At 39.2% G+C, this 20,701-nt stretch overlaps 1 protein-coding gene across 2 annotated transcripts in view; it reads right to left on the minus strand.

Annotated features, from left to right (window-relative positions):
* CMTR2 (cap methyltransferase 2) overlaps positions 1-13,618 on the minus strand; it is a 97,501-nt gene extending 83,883 nt beyond the window's left edge. The window contains exon 1 of one of the 2 annotated variants that reach the window (XM_053702376.1): positions 13,570-13,618. The gene's annotated coding sequence lies outside the window, so the exon portion shown is untranslated. Of the gene's footprint in view, positions 1-8,706; positions 8,917-13,569 lie in introns of those variants that run through there. The other variant, XM_053702368.1, reaches the window with a different exon arrangement.
* Positions 13,619-20,701: the final 7,083 nt, after the last annotated feature.

Below are 20,701 nucleotides of genomic sequence, written 5' to 3' on the forward strand. Positions count from 1 at the left end.
CACTGAAGCCAATTTTTTTCTTTCGGGATACAGATAGAGCATGCAATTTTAAGAAACTCTCATTTACTCCTATTATTAATTTTTCTTCGTTCTCTTGCTATCTTTATTTGAAACAGAAGGAATCTAACCTTTTTATTCAGAACTCTGGACAGCACTTTTTTATTGGTGAATGTATCCACCAATCAGCAAGAACAACCCAGGTTGTTTACTAAAAATGGTCCGGCATCTAAACTTACATTTTTGCATTTCAAATAAAGATACCAAGAGAATGAAGAAAAATTGATAATAGGAGTAAATTAGAAAGTTGCTTAAAATTTCATGCTCTATCTGAATCACAAAAGAAAAAATTTGGGTTCAGTGTCCCTTTAACACCTGGGGCTGATATAAAGTTTCAGTTTGCAACAAATACAAATTACACTGAAATGTTTTAACTACAATTTAAAGGGAAAGTCTAGTCAAACTTTCATGATTCAGATAGGGTATGCGTTTTACTTTTATCATCAAATTTTTGCTTTGTTCTCTTGGTATTCTTTGTTGAAAGCTAAATCTAGGTAGGTTCATATGCTACATTTCTAAGCCCTTGAAAGATGCCTCTTATCTCAGTGCATTTTTACAGTTTTTCACAGATAGACAGTGGTAGTTCAAGTGTCATATAGATAACATTGTGCTTGCTCCCGTGGAATTATTTTTGAGCCAGCTTTGATTGGATAAAATACAAGTCTGTCAAAAGAACTGAAATAAGGTCAGTCTGCAGAGGCTTAAATACAAGGTAATCACAGAGGTAAAAAGTATATAAATATAATTGTGTTGGTTATGCAAAATTGGGGGATGGGGAATAAAAGGGATTATCTTTTTAGACAATACAAATTCTAGGAGTAGACTGTCCCTTTAACTTTCCTTTGTCTATAATATACTATATATTACTTTTCTTTCTGTTAAATAAGTGTATTATGAATTTTTAGCAAACTTCACCTGCATATAGCTGGCAAGATAATAAGAATTTGTAAAATCACTGCTGGATCTAAATATAAATTGAAAATTGTAAATATAATACTGAAAGGACCCAATCTGAATTGTAAAGTAATATAAAAATACAAAGCACAAAGAGTAAGTGTAACAAAACTCTCATATTATGCAGTGCTATATTGCACTGGGCTGGTCTCCTTCACATACAGAAATCCAGAGAACACCCCTTAGACAAGTATTGCAAAATTTGCCTGTCTAGAATCTTGTGAGAGATCCCAGTGCTGGGAGTTTCCACCTTTTTCTTTTAGAATTCAGTGAGTAGAGCCCCTGCGGAGTCTGCACTACAATTTCCCTCAAAGAAGGGCTACTAAAATGGTCCATGGTATAAAAATCAAACATAAGAAAATACTTAAATGGACATAACTCAATTTTTTCTTTCTTTCACGATTCAGATTTCATGATTCAGATACAGCATACGGTTTTACTTTTGGGGGAAAAAAAGCATTCATTACTTTTGGGAAAACAATACCCAAGCTATAGAGGACACTGAATGCACAAACGGGAGGGTACAAACGGCGTCCCATTCTGAGGGCACCAGGCCTGAAAAACCCTTACCCAACAAAAAACCTGCTTTGTTCGAAGCCGAGAAAATTTGGCAAAGAAAAAAGGCCCCAAGGACACTGACCCGCAGATAGTCCACAAGCCTTGCTAGAGACCGCAGAAAGAACACAACTGAGCCATCACGCCTCCAGGAGACACCGTCGCACAGAAAGCAGTCCTCAACAACACACCCCGTACCAGAGAAGGGGATCAACAAACTCCCCAAAAGGAAAAGAGATGGGGGAACGAGCAAGGATTCCCTGAAAACACAAAAAAGGAAAACACCAAGAACAAAGCCAAACTCATAGACCGAAGCCATATGCAAGATCAAGGGGAGGCAACGCCCAGACCTCAGATGTACAGAAACCACAAGGTTAAAACCAGGAATTCGACAGAGAAGAACTTCTCCTCAAGATAGTGCAACTGCTCCCTTAAAGAAGACTGAAGACAGAGTCCTCAAGGAACTCAAAATATTGAAGTCTCCAGAAACTGATATACGTGCAGCAAACCCAGAAGGCAAGCCCCTGGGCCAACACCAGACACTACAGTCATACCAGGATGACTTGAGTAGTAAACTACTTGCAGACAAGTAAGAGCAGCAGAGGATAGGTCACAAACCCCACCACAGACTGCAGAACATCCACTAAGCGGACCAAGCTCAGGAGTAACCAAAAATCCGCCAGCCCTACTCCATATCCTGAACACGGAGAAGCACAGAAACCTCAAAAAGGCTCACTGTACCACAAGGGCCAAAAGGCGAACATAGAGTCTTGGTAAAAATCTGCCAACACACCAATAAAGTGCAAACGGTTGCGACTGATTTCAAACTGTAACCTTCTGCTTGCTTTGCAGCAAAGTAACCCACAGGAATCTACAGCTGGCTGTCAGGTCTGAAGGACAGGGGAACAGAAAAAACCTCAAACACCAGTCCCCAAAAAGAGGAAGAAAAAGGATGGACTCAGCCACCCAACGAAACTCAGGTGCCAACCCAAGAACTCGAACAATAGGAAGTCCAAGAGAATCCATAGGAGAGGAATAGAGAAAATGCAATAGAGCAACTGAAGCCCCAGCACGACACTCCATGACAGTCTCAAACATGGAGACATCATCAACCCAGAGGAAACAGAACCCCAGAGAACGGAGGCTCGCCACTAGATGATAATAAACTCCTGTTCCTACAACCAACCTCCAGAGAGAGGAAATCCAACCCCCATAAAGATGACAAACGACCTCCCCGAAGGGGAGAATATGGAAGGAACAGCACACAAGCTCATAAGACATGAAGCCATAGGCTGAGGAAACTCCAAATGAAATCATCTAGACGTCATAGATGAACATCGAGGAACTCCCCCAAAAAGGCAGTAGAACACACCTCAGACAAAAGGGCACAGAAATCCTAGCCAAGCCTTCTACACCGAAGGTCATAGCCTGTGTTCCCTGGAAAAACTGGATCAATCGTAAGTCTTCCAGACAGCCAGAAGATCCAGAACAAATACTATAGGTCCAAGTAAAAACTATAGGCCTGAGTTCCAGATCGTTGCAGGGAACCTCCCAACGAACGAACAAAAGGGAAGATGACACTCCAAAGGGAACTAAAGTACGACAGAGTCGCACGAGTGGCCTAGAGCCCACCAAGGCGATAAAACAATGCCCAGAAAAAACATCAAGGACAAGGTCACCCGAAGAGTGAGCAAAACAAAGGCTAGTCTCCATAATCCCCTCCGGAGTATCAGGAGGACCATACCAAGGGAATTCCCAAAGTAGGATAAAAATATCTCACAGCGCTTAACGTATGTATATTCCTTATAGCTCCTTGGAAATAAGGGTCCCTAGCAGGCCCTAAAAGATAAATATTGAAACAACTAGGTCACAAAGAGTGCCTATATACTGTATAAGGCAAAGGAAAATTGCTTAGATTAAAATTAAGTGCATTTATTAAATAATATATATAAAATGTGATAACATGGATCCACGTAAAAAAAAATTAGAAAATAAATCTAAATTAAAATATAAATGTGATTGTAATATTTCACAAGTAGTGGTGGATTAGACCTGATAGAATAGGCTTATACAGGAAATAACAATATTAGTGTTATGCCTTAAAACCATCTAAAATAAAGTACAAAGTGTGTCAAGACCCGATAATAGTTATATCCTACAGATGCATCTACGAGTCAGTCTATAACGAAATTTCTGTATGATCCAATAGAAGATGTAGAAAAAGCAGTATATATCCTTGAGGGATATTAGTACCTCACACCAAAAAGTGGTTTAAAAAGTGAAGAAAAAAAAAAAATGAAAAAAACAATATTGACTAAAGAGTGAAAAAAGTAATATCAAAAATTGAAAAAAAAGGTCAAAGGAAATATATATGGATAAGGTGAAAAAAATAGTGTTCGTGAATTCCAGATGGTTAACTAAATCAAATAGTGTACTTGGATGAAGTGATTTCACCTATTTGTGAATCCTTCTTAGTGGGAAATAGATACTGAAGCAAACGTTGGGGAAAATCCAGAGTTAACCAAAATCTTCCCTTGATGTGCTTAAACTTTATGCCTATAAATAAAGAAAATACAACATGGTACAGTATTGTTATAGACAAGTACAAATCAGAATGAAGCTTACCATAAATGTCCACGCGTTTCGGCCCTCTGTTAGGCCTTTATCAAGACTATTGTAAGACAATTGTACTTGTCTACAACAATACTGTACCATGTTGTATTTTCTTTATTTATAGGCATACAGTTTAAGCACATCAAGGGAAGGTTTTGGTTAACTCTGGATTTTCCCCAACGTTTGCTTCAGTATCTATTTCCCACTAAGAAGGAATTACAAATAGGAGAGATCCCTTCATCCAAGTACACTATTTGATTTAGTTAACCATCTGGAGTTCATGAACACTATTTTTTCCTTTGACCTTTTTTAAATTTTTGATATTTATTATTACTTTTTTCACTCTTGTCAATATTTTTTTTTCATAATTTTTTTCACTTTTTAAACCACTTTTTGGTGTGAGGTACTAATATCCCTCAAGGATATATACTGCTTTTTCTACATCTTCTATTGGATCATACAGAAATTTCATTATAGACTGACTCATAGATGCATCCGTAGGATATAACTATTATCTGGACTTGACACTATTTGTACTTGTTATTTTAGATGGTTTTAAGACATAACACTAACGGCTAGATTTAGAGTTTTGTCGGTAAGGACCCGCGTAGCTAACGCTGGCTTTTTTCTGGCCGCACCATAAAAATAACTCTGGTATTGAGAGTCCACAGAAAGGCTGTGTTAGGCTCCAAAAAAGGAGCGTAGAGCATATTTAACGCAACTGCAACTCTCGATACCAGAGTTGCTTACGGATGCGGCCAGCTTCAAAAACGTGCTTGTGCACGATTCCCCCATAGGAAACAATGGGGCTGTTTGAGCTGAAAAAAAACCTAACACCTGCAAAAAAGCCGCGTTCAGCTCCTAGCGCAGCCCCATTGTTGTCTATGGGGAAACACTTCCTACGTCTGCACCTAACACTAACATGTACCCCGAGTCTAAACACCCCTAACCTTACACTTATTAACCCCTAATCTGCCGCCCCCGCTATCGCTGACCCCTGCATATTATTATTAACCCCTAATCTGCCGCTCCGTAAACCGCCGCTACTTACATTATCCCTATGTACCCCTAATCTGCTGCCCTAACATCGCCGACCCCTATATTATATTTATTAACCCCTAATCTGCCCCCCACAACGTCGCCTCCCCCTGCCTACACTTATTAACCCCTAATCTGCCGACCGGACCGCACTGCTATTATTATAAAGTTATTAACCCCTAATCCGCCTCACTAACCCTATCATAAATAGTATTAACCCCTAATCTGCCCTCCCTAACATCGCCGACACCTAACTTCAATTAACCCCTAATCTGCCGACCGGAGCTCACCGCTATTCTAATAAATGTATTAACCCCTAAAGCTAAGTCTAACCCTAACACTAACACCCCCCTAAGTTAAATATAATTTTTATATAACGAAATAAATTATCTCTTATTAAATAAATTATTCCTATTTAAAGCTAAATACTTACCTGTAAAATAAATCCTAATATAGCTACAACATAAATTATAATTATATTATAGCTATTTTAGGATTAATATTTATTTTACAGGTAACTTTGTATTTATTTTAACCAGGTACAATAGCTATTAAATAGTTAAGAACTATTTAATAGCTAAAATAGTTAAAATAATTACAAATTTACCTGTAAAATAAATCCTAACCTAAGTTACAATTAAACCTAACACTACACTATCAATAAATTAATTAAATAAAATACCTACAATTAAACCTAACACTACACTATCAATAAATAAATTAAATACAATACCTACAAATAACTACAATGAAATAAACTAACTAAAGTACAAAAAAAAAAAAAAAGAACTAAGTTATAAAAAATAAAAAAATATTTACAAACATAAGAAAAATATTACAACAATTTTAAGCTAATTACACCTACTCTAAGCCCCCTAATAAAATAACAAAACCCCCCAAAATAAAAAAATGCCCTACCCTATTCTAAATTACTAAAGTTCAAAGCTCTTTTACCTTACCAGCCCTGAACAGGGCCCTTTGCGGGGCATGCCCCAAGAAGTTCAGCTCTTTTGCCTGTAAAAAAAAAAAACATACAATACCCCCCCCAACATTACAACCCACCACCCACATACCCCTAATCTAACCCAAACCCCCCTTAAATAAACCTAACACTAAGCCCCTGAAGATCTCCCTACCTTGAATCGTCTTCACCCAGCCGAACCAAATTCTTCATCCAAATGGGGCAGAAGAGGTCTTCCATCCGATTGAAGTCTTCATCCAAGCGGAATCTTCTATGGTCATCCATCCGGAGCGGAGCGGCAGGATCCTGAAGACCTCCGACGCGGAACATCCATCCTGGCCGACGACTGAACGACGAATGACGGTTCCTTTAAATGACGTCATCCAAGATGGCGTCCCTCGAATTCCGATTGGCTGATAGGATTCTATCAGCCAATCGGAATTCGAGGGACGCCATCTTGGGGGCTTAGAGTAGGTGTAATTAGTTTAAAATTGTTGTTATATTTTTCTTATGTTTGTAAATATTTTTTTTTTTGTACTTTAGTTAGTTTATTTCATTGTAGTTATTTGTAGGTATTGTATTTAATTTATTTATTGATAGTGTAGTGTTAGGTTTAATTGTAGGTAATTGTAGGTATTTTATTTAATTAATTTATTGATAGTGTAGTGTTAGGTTTAATTGTAACTTAGGGTAGGATTTATTTTACAGGTAAATTTGTAATTATTTTAACTATTTTAGCTATTAAATAGTTCTTAACTATTTAATAGCTATTGTACCTGGTTAAAATAAATACAAAGTTACCTGTAAAATAAATATTAATCCTAAAATAGCTATAATATAATTATAATTTATGTTGTAGCTATATTAGGATTTATTTTACAGGTAAGTATTTAGCTTTAAATAGGAATAATTTATTTAATAAGAGTTAAATAATTTCGTTAGATTAAAATTATATTTAATTTAGGGGGGTGTTAGTGTTAGGGTTAGACTTAGCTTTAGGGGTTAATACATTTATTAGAATAGCGGCGACATTCGGTCGGCAGATTAGGGGTTAATAATTGAAGTTAGGTGTCGGCGATGTTAGGGAGGGCAGGTTAGGGGTTAATAAATATAATATAGGGGTCGGCGGTGTTAGGGGCAGCAGATTAGGGGTACATAGCTATAATGTAGGTGGCGGCTCTTTGCGGTCGGCAGATTAGGGGTTAATTATTGTAGGTAGGTGGCGGCGACGTTGTGGGGGGCAGGTTAGGGGTTAATAAATATAATATAGGGGTCGGCGATGTTAGGGCAGCAGATTAGGGGTACATAGCTATAATGTAGCTGGCGGCAGCGTGCGGACGGCAGATTAGGGGTTAATAAGTGTAGGTAGCTGGCTGCGACGTTGTGGGGGGTCAGGTTAGGGGTTAATAAATATAATATAGGGGTCGGCGGTGTTAGGGGCAGCAGATTAGGGGTACATAAGTATAACGTAGGTGGCGGTCGGCAGATTAGGGGTTAAAAAAAATTTAATAGAGTGGCGGCGATGTGGGGGGACCTCGGTTTAGGGGTACATAGGTAGTTTATGGGTGTTAGTGTACTTTAGAGTACAGTAGTTAAGAGCTTTATGAACCGGCGTTAGCCCAGAAAGCTCTTAACTACTGACTTTTTTCTGCGGCTGGAGTTTTGTCGTTAGATTTCTAACGCTCACTTCAGCCACGACTCTAAATACCGGAGTTGTAAAAATCCCATTGAAAAGATAGGATACGCAATTGACGTAAGGGGATCTGCAGTATGGAAAAGTCGCGCCTGAAAAGTGAGCGTTAGACCCTTTTTTGAGTGACTCCAAATACTGGAGGTAGCCTAAAACCAGCGTTAGGAGCCTCTAACGCTGGTTTTCACGGCTACCGCCACACTCCAAATCTAGGCCTAATATTGTTATTTCCTGTATAAGCTTATTCTATCAGGTCTAATCCACCACTACTTGTGAAATATTACAATCACATTTATATTTTAATTTAGATTCATTTTGACAACGCCAATTGCTTGAGAAACTTAACATGAGTCGGGATGGTTTCGCAGAAAGACTCTCCCTGCATCTCCGAACTTTCATCCAAGCCCTCACTGAAAGACTTATAGGATTACTTAAAACTCCTGTCCCATGTTGAAGAGTACTACCCTCCATAAGAGACAAAATAAATTCTGACACTTCTCTGCCAACCTCCTGGGACGAAAAGGCAAAGAATAACTGGGGGATGAGGGAAGTGGGAGGAGTATTAAAGCCTTTGGCTCGGGGGTGTCTGCCTCCTCCTGGTGGCCAGGTTCTTATTTCCCAAAAGTAATAAATGCAGCTGTGGACTATTTATGAAAAAAAACATACCCTATCCAATTTTCTGTAAGTATTATAGTACTATTATGGTCCTACTAGCCACAAGTAACTCCCTATTACTCAGCTAGGTTAGTGGTATGGTCTTCAGTGACTTTTTATAGTGAATAAAAGAAAATAAAGATATCTCCCCTCACCCTTTCCCAGAGTGGGTCATATCCAATACCTCTTTTCCGTCTCTGTCCAGTGGTGACAGGAATCCCTGAGGGGAGAGATACAAAACATATCCCTTTACCATATTGGCTTAGTAGTGGCATAATTCCAGAGGGGTGAAACAGCTGACTGAGTGAATTACATGGTCAAAACTTGATGCATAGATCTTATTTATCCTCACAATGTTATATATATTCTTTACCAACACAGTCTTAAAATTTTCTCTCTCTTTTTACCCCCTAACCCTAAACTCTTGGGCTTCTGAAGACTCCGTCACTCACCCCCTCCTCCTTATACCATTGAGCTTACTTCGTAAGCAAAGGAAAATATATCCTATAGAAACCTTTCAATTACCTACTTCATCCCTCAATCATCTCTCTTTTTTTTTTTCTCGTTGATCCCAAAAGATTTACAATTATAGATAGACTTTACAGTGTGACAAACACATTGTTTATTTCGAACTAGAATAGACAGCATGACAAATGATCTATTTTACTACTACTATTTTTGTAATAAAGTGTTCATATTTGTCTAATCACCTGAATTTACCTAGACGGTGATAAAATTTTGATAAATGAAATACACATTTCCACAGAAGAACAAATGTATGTAAACATATATCACTTGATAACATTATGCGCTGTATTACAAACACAAAATGAGATGTCATGTTACTTGCTTAACCTTTTACGTGGATATTTTTTGTTGTTTTAAGTTACCTGTACACTTGACTGTATGACAAGCTTGTGACATATTTTGTATTATGTACTTGTTCGTACCATCTAAAAAAAAAAAAAAACACACACCGTAATACAAAACACATACTCTCATACAACACACACACCGTAATACAAAACACATACTCTCATACAACACACACACCGTAATACAAAACACATACTCTCATACAACACACACCAATACAAAACACATACTCTCATACAACACACACCAATACAATACACACCAATACAATACACACACTCTAATACAAAACACATACTCCCATACAACACACACACTCACTGATACAAAACACATACTCCCATACAACACACACTAATATAAACACACATACTCCCATACAACACACATCACACACACTAATACAAAAGATACTCTCATTATCATACAACACACACACTAATACAAAACATACTCTCAAAGAACACACACACACACTAATACAAAAAAACACTCATACAACACACTAAGATCAGCCCCATATCCAACCACAAGGTTGCCTTGTGGGAGCTAGCCGTCTGCAGACATAACTGGCATCAAATTGTGCTAGTGTGGGATGCATGTGTATGGCTAAATATCCTACCCAGGTAGACCATAGTGAGCACAATGGAGAGGTTACATTCTAAAAAAAACTGAATATCTGCTCATAGAGAGCAATTCATGTTTATGTAATTAATACTTTCTAATGCTTTCAAACTGTTTGGGGGTTTCTTGTCTATTTTAGTAACATGCCACAAGAATCAAAAGATTTTTTGCAATTTAATTTAAAAAATGCTAGACAATGTCTGCAAAGGAAGGATTGGCTGGATTATAGTATGGTAATTTTTATTTTATTACGTGTCACTCACCGGGTCATCTCTGGAGTAACCACTGGGGTGGAGTGTTCTAACTAGCTCTCAGATAGGGAGAAAGCTGACGCATATACTTAGCACCTTCTCTGCAGGGTTTGGCCGCTTGTGCCTGCTGCTCCTGCACCGGCGCAGAGTACACCATGGTTCTACACTCTGAGGCGTTGTATTTTCCTCATCCACAGCCCTATCATACTGCAGCTGTGTGAACCGAGAACATGTTACATGGAGCCGCGCTATCCGTGCTAAATACTTAGTGTTGGTGCGCAACAAAAAAAGTCCCTAAAAATACACATGTACAGCTGGTTCTTCCTACTTGAGCAAATTTTTTAAGAACTTTGTGCGTGCACGTCGCGACTGCTCAGGGCAAGCTCACCACCTGAAGTATCCCCTGCTGGGCTAGATTAGGGCAGTGTCGCCCTATGGGGAGGGGAGTGTGTCAGTGTGCAGGAGCCGTGCTGTGAAATTTAGTATTCACAAGCAGACCCCCGGCTGCCTTGTCGGCATTATGCAAGCACCGGCCCTGGCTGCACTGTGTAACCCCGCTCCTAGTGGTAATACCACAGAGGAAAAAAAAAAGCTTTAGCCCTGCTGCTGTCTGCTTGCCCGCAGCAGGGCTAAATGTAAAAATAAAAAACACATGCCCGGCGCCACAAACTGCATGCCCTGGGCGTCGGGCGATAGGAATTGTGCATCCCTGAAAGAGGATACCAAGTAAAGAAAAGCAAATTAGACAATAGAAATAAAGAGGAAATTTAAAATTGCATGGTCTATCTGAATCATGAAAGAAACATTTTGTGTTTTAAGTCCCTTTAAAAACCTATATATGTACATCTTAGAGAAGGGGAAAGAAGGGCTATGACAGAAAATTTCACGTGCACAAAGGGACAGTCTACACCATAGTTATGTTTAATGTGTACCTAAGTGATTATGGACATTCTTCCTGCGACCGTTTATACATACTGCAGCATGAACAATAAAACGTTTTTGTTTTTTTAAAGTGTGTTATTTGGCCATTTCAAAATGGATACCAAACTCCTCCCTCCTAAATGTGTTTCCAGTGACTTGCTATAACAACTGCAAAGTATACAATGTAAAGGGAAAATACTTATTTTGGTTTATTTTTTTAATATGAATCTACAACCCATTAAAATGGGTTGAGCTTGAAGGGAAAGTAGATCTACCTATTTTAGCCCTTTCTGTACACACACATGCTGTTTTAAGTTATCTCTTTACAAAAGCCCAATACTTAGGCCCTGATAATCAAAAGTGCAGAGGCAGTGAGCACAATGTTATCTATACAACACAAATTACCTATTGCTGTCTACCTGCGAAAAATTGTCAAAAAGCACTGTGATAAGAGGTGGCCTTCAAGTGCTTATAACATAAGGTATCTAACTGGCACACATGAACCAACACTGAAATAAGAGGTGGCCTTCAAGGGCTTAGAAATCAGTCTATGAGCCTACTTAGGTTTAGCTTTCCACAAAGAATATCAAAAGAACAAAGCAAATTTGATGATAAAAGTAAATTGAAAAGTTGTTTAAAATTGCATCTATCTGAAATATGAAAGTTTAAAGGCTGTGACACACTGCAAGCGGAGCGGCACGCAGCCTGTAGATGCGGCTGTGCGCGCTCAGTGTGTCCTGCCTTTTCATCTCTGAGCACTCTGCTGCATCAGTTTGCATAGCTGAGCACTCATAGATTAAATATTTGAACTTTAGAAGCGATGCAAAGCGAAGCAGCTGCTTCGCCTTGCGCCGCATCGCTTGCAGTGTGTCACAGCCTTTATTTTGATTAGCCTGTCCCTTTAACAAATTGAGCCATCACCAGATTATACAAGCACCTTAGGCTGAGTAAGGACTGTGTTTGAAATGCTGGTGCACAGTGCATATTTAAATACACTCTTGAAACAGCTATAGCTCTTACTAGAAGCATTTTTACGAATGCATGACTATTGCAAAAATGCTTCTATTCAAAAAGCAAAATACTGCCATGTGCATTCCAAATTTAACTGGAATGTCCCTTTAAGCAATATATTTTTTTATTTCACTCCTGTCGAGAGAAAAAAAAACACTTACCTTTTAATCTTCACAGCAGCTCCAGCTTCCTCCAGTCATTGCAAGCCATTTCTGACGTCAGAAATGATGGATAGGTCATCCTTCATCCTCCAAGCACAGCTTCCCCCGGGGGGAATCAGTGTCTGATTCAACGCTGTGATTGGAGGAAGCTGGATTCCTCATTTTAGACCCAGGAAGAGGCTTTGCGGCGGGCGGAGGAAGCTGGAGCTGCTGTGAAGATTAAAAGGTAAGGTTTTTTTTTCTCAACAGGCATGAAATGTAAATTTTGATGAATTAAAGTGCCCCTGTTTTTAATCGAGTTTTTTTAAAACCAGGCACTTTAGCATCAAAATTGACATTCACTTTAAGCAACTGTCTTATTTACTCTATTATCTGATTTGTTTTGTTCTCTTGGTATCCTTTCTTGAAAAGGAAATATAGGTAGGCTCAGGAGCTGCTGATTGGTGGCTGCACATATATGCCTCATGATATTGGCATAGACAATGCACTCAGCTAGCTCCTAGTGGTGCATTGCTGCTTTTGCAACAATGAATATCAAGAGACTAAAGAAAGTTAGATAATGGAAGTAAATTGGAAAAGTTGTTTAAAATTGCATTCTCTATCTATATCATGAAGAAAATAATTTGGGTTTCATGTCTCTTTGATGAGCAGGGAACAAACCTTACATACACATATCGCCTGGTTCTCCCATCTTATACCATAGAGTAGAGGCAGCTATCTTCACTTGCATTTCTTTCCTTCCTATTCCACACGCTCTCCTCTTTTACCTTATGTCACATCTTACTCTCCATCTAAGTACTATTTATTTATTTTCTCCATTTTATTTGCTTTCACCCAGAGATACTCTCACGTCCTTTTTCTTGCGCCAAAGTCCTTTAGCATCACTCTGGAAACGCTACCCCATCCATTTTATTATAAAATCTCACTATCCAAATCCAACTAATCAATCCTCTCCGCTCTCCTATTCAGTCTCCTTCCCGCTTGCGCTTTCCCACCACCCGCTTTGTTGCGCTTTACTCTTTTTTTTAACCAGACATTCAACTCCCTCAGTCTTCCGGAAGCATTCTGTCCTACGGAAATACGTCTCCAATAAAGTTCACTTAGAACTCTCATTCAGAAAAACTATAATAACCAGATACCATCAAACTACCCCATTTTCTTTTCCCTCCGTATTATCAAGCTTACAGTGCTCCCCCTGTTTACCTGCACACGATCTCCCTGGAAGCACCAGCACTTGACGTCACATTAAACCGCCTCGGCTGTGATCACATGTAAGGGGCGTGGTTTTGCTTTCATAGGTTTCGTTTCTTGTGCTGCGAGTAGTGAGTGTACACAGTACTATTGGTGTGCGTTAATTCTGTATAAAAATGCACTGGCTAAACAGCCTTTCAGTCACTATAAATATGTGAATCAGTTTAGTATTATTTAAAGTTATTGCTAGAGAGAATGAGATATAAAAATGTGGGATATTTCAGTACAGCTGCCATTATATACTAAGCAATATGCATACCACTATCAGATATTAAGAGTGCCCAACCAGTCCATATACAGGATAAAAACATTGGTGTTATCACCTAGTCAAATTTTTTTAAAAAAAGCTCCATAATTTATATTTTACTTCATATTTTAAAGTGAAAGTCAACCCTAACGTTTGTGAAACGTCAGGTCTGACTATGGATAAAAAAAAGGGGGACTTTCATTCATGAACTATAAAATACTTCATGCAGAAAGCGCCTTATTTGTTTCAAGAGATCGCTGCTCTGAGTTGCTAAGGCAGCCCACTGCAGCACGCTGTTTCGCTAAGAGGTGACGTTTTCATCTCTTAGCCAATAGCCGTGCGGTAAATCCGGCTTGTCGCCCTATGGCGCCAGATTTCACGCACGCTATTTGCTAAGAAGTGAAAACGTCACCTCTTAGCAAAACAGCAATCTGCCGTGGCCTGCCTTAGCACTTTAGAGCGGCGAGCTTTCTGCATGAATTATGTTATACTTCATGAATGAAAGTTCCCTTTATTTGTTTCAATAGTCAATCCTAGTGTTTCACAAACGCTAGGGTTGACTTTCACTTTAATTTCTTTCATGGTGGAGAGAGTCCACGAGCTGTTTCGTATGGGAGATACATTCCTACCAGAACAAAAATAAGAATTCTTAAACAAAGTAAAGAAATCTCTTTACCCACAGTGCTGAATAAACAGCTTAAAAAAGTATTTAGATAAAAAATGGCAGGAAGGACACTTTTTTTTACTGATGAAGGTCATGTGGGACTCATTTATTGCTATTATTTAATTGTTGGGAGGGTACATGGCGGAGGGACAGGATTGAGCATAAACGCATTAGACGTTGGGGGCGGAGACACAGCCATACCGGTAGGGCATTGGGATTTAGTAGGAATAACTTGCAGAACACTGTTATGTTACACAGTTATGTTGTTTATTGTTTGGTCAAATCATAATACTGTGCAAGTTTCTGTATTTCATAAATGTCTATATTCTTATTCATTTTGTATGTGAAACGGAAGCTTCAATAAAAATTATTTAATAAAAAAAAAAAAAATTAGATAACAGACATGTTGCTTATAAGTTATAATAACTGTTGAAATACATGATTTGAAAAAATATTAAATTTAATAGTCTCAAAAAACTTAAAACATACAATGATAAAATGTGTGTAAATGTGAAACAGCAATATATACGTTGATCAGAAGTATATAATATTAGTGTAGTATCAAATTAATAATAAACAAATATAAAAGTAATAAAAACAGCATGATATTAAAAATTCCCTAACACCAAAGAAACTAATGAAATTGCAAATAAAAACAAATACAGGCGCTCCAATGTTGTCAATCCAATTCTGGCAACACGATATCCACAGCGATGTCGGGCGGAGGTCTGGAATACAAATAATCCCAATCAAACCAGAGGAAAAGGAACCAAGCATAAGGTGTACACTTATACTTACACCTAAAGGGTTCAAAGATGGAATGCGGTCTGTGCAGATCCAATAAAAAAAGCTTGACTTTACTGGAACGTCTTTTTGCTTTGCAAGCGATACCAGTATGTCCGACAGACTCTATTAATCTTTCATCTTACGGAGGCCGTCGAGTGACAGGATAGTGCAGGAGGAGCAACACGTTTCAGCCCCGTACAGGGCCTTTGTCAAGCTCCAGAACAGTGAGCGGAGAACACTTTTAAAGTCCAGAGAGTTATTTAATTGGCTCCTATAGAGGTGGTAATTGAGCAGAGCAACATAACAGCGCAAAACAATTAAAATGCAGAATATTAAAATGCAGAATGTTTTCTATAAAAGAAACAATTTGTAATAGTAAATAGCTATATTATTACCGGCTCATCATATACAATTTAGACACATAAAAGGACGATTTAATTAGATTTAAAAATCTATTTATTTCTAACATAAGAATCCGTATGATCTCATGAATATCCTTTAACTAAAGCACAAAGAAAAGTCAAATTTGGCAATTCTCATTACTAATTCATCTTCATAAAATACCTCTATTATCACATAAGCAACTTGTGTCATGATTGCTTCCGTTCATCGCCGTGTCGCCGCGGCTCCCGGAACTTCTCTGTGTGTCTGACGTCATGTTGCTTAGCAACATGACGCTTTCTCTCACACCCCTCTGATGACGGTTACGCTCCTGCCCTTTAAATCACGGCGGGAGATCTGAATCTGGGCCCGTTTGTTTGTTTCCCTGGATTGTGAGTACCATATCAATTTTGTTCTTTTGTGTACCGACTTCTGCCTGCCTGACCAAGCCTCTTGCCTAATCCCTACTTGCTGATATTTGGATATTGACTTCTGCCTGCCTGACCTTGCCTGTAGCTTTTACCCTTTTGCTGATACTTGGATGCCGACTTCTGCTTGCCTGACCTTGTCTTTTGCCTATACCTTTTGCTGATATTTGGATGCCGACTTCTGCCTGCCTGACCTTGCTTTTGCCTTTACCTTTAAACCTTTTCTTTGATAAACAAAACCTGCTTAAAGGGACATTTTACTTTTACAAGCTGCAAAAGAGAACTTTGCCTTTCTGTTTGTTATACACCTGCTTAAAAGGGGCATTTACTTTTACAAGCTGCAAAAGAGAACTTTGCCTTTCTGTTTGTTATAAACCTGCTTAAAGGGACATTATACTTTTACAAGCTGTACAAGAAACTGTGCTATTCTGTTTGTTCTAAACCTGTTAAAAAGGGGACATTTACTTTTACAAGCTGCAAAAGAGAACTTTGCCTTTCTGTTTGTTATACACCTGTTTAAAAGGGACATTTACTTTTACAAGCTGCAAAAGAGAACTTTACCTTTCTGTTTGTTATACACCTGCTTAAAAGGAACTTTTACTTTTACAAGCTGCAAAAGAGAACTTTTCCTTTGTTTTACAAGCCTGCTAAAGAGGACCTTTTTCAGAAGCTTCAAGTAAGAGCATTTCCTTTTTGTTCTTTGTACTACTTAAAGGGACGTTTTATCCTTTGTGGCTTTCCTGCATTCTGGAACAATATTCATTTTTGTTATCTTCTAATCTGCTTCCTGAGTGGGTCACGTCCTGGATATTTCTCAGTGTGCTAGCGTATGCTTTCAATTCACGCTAGCAGTTGGGTTACATCCCGGATTGATTCCAGAGCGGCTGACATTACAAACGGGCCATAAAAATGGACCCCACTGAATTATCTATGGCCGTGGCTCACCAGGGACAGCTCTTGGGTTCTCATGCCACTCACTTGCAGTCTCTGGACACTAAACTTGATCAAATTACTGCTCTATTACAAAATTTGGTTGCTACCGCACCTCCCAATCCTAATCCCAATCCAAATCCGATTGAGGCATTACCTCCTCCGATTCCTAACAATCAGTCTCAGGTACAACTAAGTCCCAGGATACCTCTTCCGGATAAATATGATGGGAATCCTGAAGAATGTAGAGGCTTTCTGAATCAATGCCGTCTTCATTTCCGAAATAGCCCTACTCTCTTTGCTACTGCCTCTTCTAGAATCACGTTTCTTATTTCCTTAATGAAAGGAAAAGCCTTGGCTTGGGTGTCACCTTTGCTAGAAAAGAATGATCCTATACTGTTGGATGTTGATACATTTCTATCTACATTCTCAAACGTATTCGATAAACCTGGAAGGTCATCCGCTGCTGAAGCTACTCTCCTGGATTTACGTCAAGGAAATCAACCAGTCTCTCAATATGCAATTGAGTTCCGCACCCTTGCCTCTGAAACCACTTGGAATCAGGGAGCACTCAGAGCCGCTTTCCGTAAAGGACTTTCTGAGCGTCTCAAGGATGAATTGGTGTATCGTGAACTTCCAGAGTCCTTAGAAGCCTTAATAAATCTCTGTATCAGTCTCGACGCCAGGTTTCGTGAACGCCAACAAGAAAAGGATAGAACACAGAGGACTTCAACTCGAACTCCTTTTCGTTTAGCTCCTCGTTTTTCTAATCCAGTCACTCCAGCCTCTCCTACTACTGATCAGGCTGAACCCATGGAAGTAGGAAGTATAAAATTAACTGAGACTGAACGCTTGAGAAGACGGACTCTTGGCTTATGTCTGTACTGTGGCCTTAAAGGGCATTTATTAAGGGATTGTCCTACTAGGCCAGTAAAAGCCAGGGCTTAACTCTAGTCCAGGGAACTGAGTTAAGCCAAAATAGTGGTCATTCCCTATACAAGAAACTCTTTGTTCCAGTAACTCTTCTAATTGGACATAAGAAGATCTATACCCAAGCTCTAATTGATTCTGGTGCTGGAGGTGTGTTCATTGACTCTACATTTGTTTCTACTCATTCTATACCCTTACTAAAGAAGGAGTATTCCATTTCAGTCTCTACGGTCAGTGGAGATCCTTTGGGTTCTGGATACATTCAGTTTTCTACTCAACCCTTACTCCTCACCGTAGGAATACTTCATTCTGAGACAATTTGTTTCGATGTCATTCCCACTCCGCAATTTCCCATTATCTTGGGATTACCCTGGCTCCAGATTCACAATCCCATTTTTTCTTGGACTTTCGGTGAACTCACTTCCTGGGGATCTACATGCCAGACTAAATGTCTTCAAAAGATTACTAAGTTACCACTCACTATTGCTCTCACAGTTGAAACTCCGGAATCCTTACCTATGCATTACCATGACTTTGTGGATGTCTTCTCCAAAAAAGAAGCTGAACGTCTTCCTCCTCATCGCCCTTTTGATTGTCCCATTGATCTCCTTCCTGGGGCTGCCTATCCTCGAGGCAAGACATATCCACTTTCTAAACCAGAAAACATGGCTCTGGAAGAATATATAAAAGACAATCTGGCTAGAGGATTTATTCGACCCTCCTCTTCCCCTGTAGGGGCTGGTTTCTTTTTTGTGGGAAAAAAGGATGGCGGATTAAGACCCTGTATTGATTATCGTGGATTGAATCAGATTACCATCAAGAACAGTTATCCTCTGCCCCTTATTCCTGAACTTTTTACTTATCTTCAGGGAGCCACCATTTTCACCAAACTCGACCTACGTGGTGCATACAACTTGATCCGTATACGCAAAGGAGATGAGTGGAAGACTGCCTTTAACACTCGATTTGGGCATTATGAATATTTGGTCATGCCCTTCGGGCTATGCAATGCTCCGGCGGTTTTCCAGCATTTTGTAAACGAGATCTTTCGTGATTTTTTGAATATTTTTGTTATCATATACCTGGACGACATCTTAATTTTTTCTCAGAACCACCAAGATCATGTGCACCACGTCAAGAAAGTACTTCAACGTCTAAGAGAATTCCATCTGTTTGCTAAACTGGAGAAATGTTCTTTCCATCAAAAATCCATACCCTTTCTGGGTTATGTAATATCGGCATCTGGATTCGAAATGGACCCTACTAAACTTTCTGCCATTTTGGATTGGCCTAGACCTGATTCTTTGAAGGCTTTACAACGTTTCCTAGGCTTCGCCAATTATTACAGAAAGTTCATCAAGAATTTTGCTACTATTACTTCTCCTCTTACTTCTCTCACAAGAAAAGGACAAAACTGTAAGGTATGGCCGTCTGAGGCTATAGAAGCTTTTGAATCTCTCAAAGAAGCTTTTTCCTCAGCTCCTATCCTTCGTCATCCAAATCCTGAGTTTCAATTTATTCTGGAGGTGGATGCTTCCTCTGTTGCTGCTGGAGCTGTTCTGTCTCAACGAATACCAGAGACTGGAAGGATTCATCCTGTTGCTTTTTTCTCTAAAAAATTCACTCCTTCCGAATTTAACTATGACGTAGGGAATAAAGAGTTGCTTGCCATCAAAATGGCATTGGATGAATGGAGACATTGGCTGGAAGGTACTTCTTTGCCATTTACTATACTTACTGATCATAAGAACCTTCTGTATCTTCAAACAGCCAAACGATTAAATTCCAGGCAAGCACGCTGGTCATTATTCTTCTCTCGGTTTCACTATAATTTGTCTTACATACCTGGTTCAAAAAATATTAAAGCAGACGCACTTTCCAGACAATTTCAAGATACCCCAGTTCCTGAGTCTGGTACCATTCTCCAACCTCATGAAGTCATTGCCCAGTTAACAACTTCTTGGTTACAAGAATTACAGTCCGCTCAAGAGCATCTTCCTTTGTCCTGTAAACCTCCCGATGGTTTACTCTTTGTTCCTGAACGCCTTCGTTCCAAGATTTTATTTTGGGCTCATGATAGTCCCCTTTCTGGACATCCTGGCATCAGTATTACCACTCGAAACCTCAAACAACATGTCTGGTGGCCTACACTCTCTCAAGATGTGAAGGATTACGTCTCAGTATGCACACAATGTGCCATGAACAAAACTCCACGCCAACTTCCTTCAGGATTACTCCAACCATTGCCTATACCTCACCAGCCTTGGACTCATGTATCCATGGACTTTATTACCGATCTTCCCTTGTCCACTGGGAACAATACTATCTGGGTGGTGGTCGACAGGTTCACTAAGACGGCTCATTTTGTACCCTTGCCAGGATTACCATCTGCCAAAAGACTCTCTGAACTTTTTATTCTACATATTGTAAGAATCCATGGATTTCCTCTAGATATTGTTTCAGATAGAGGGGTACAATTCGTTTCTCGATTTTGGAGGTCACTTTGTAAACATTTTGGTACTACTATATCTCTCTCTACTTCTCACCACCCACAATCGAATGGTCAGACTGAAAGAGTAAACCAGTGTCTTGAAACTTATCTTAGACATTATGTGGATCATTATCACTCTAACTGGACTTCTTACCTTCCTTTGGCTGAATTGGCTCATAATGCCCGGTACAATTCCTCCCTTCAGACTTCTCCTTTTCATGCAGCTT

This window comes from Bombina bombina, chromosome 1 (assembly GCF_027579735.1).
Source record: "Bombina bombina isolate aBomBom1 chromosome 1, aBomBom1.pri, whole genome shotgun sequence".
Classification (NCBI taxonomy): Eukaryota; Metazoa; Chordata; class Amphibia; order Anura; family Bombinatoridae; genus Bombina; species Bombina bombina.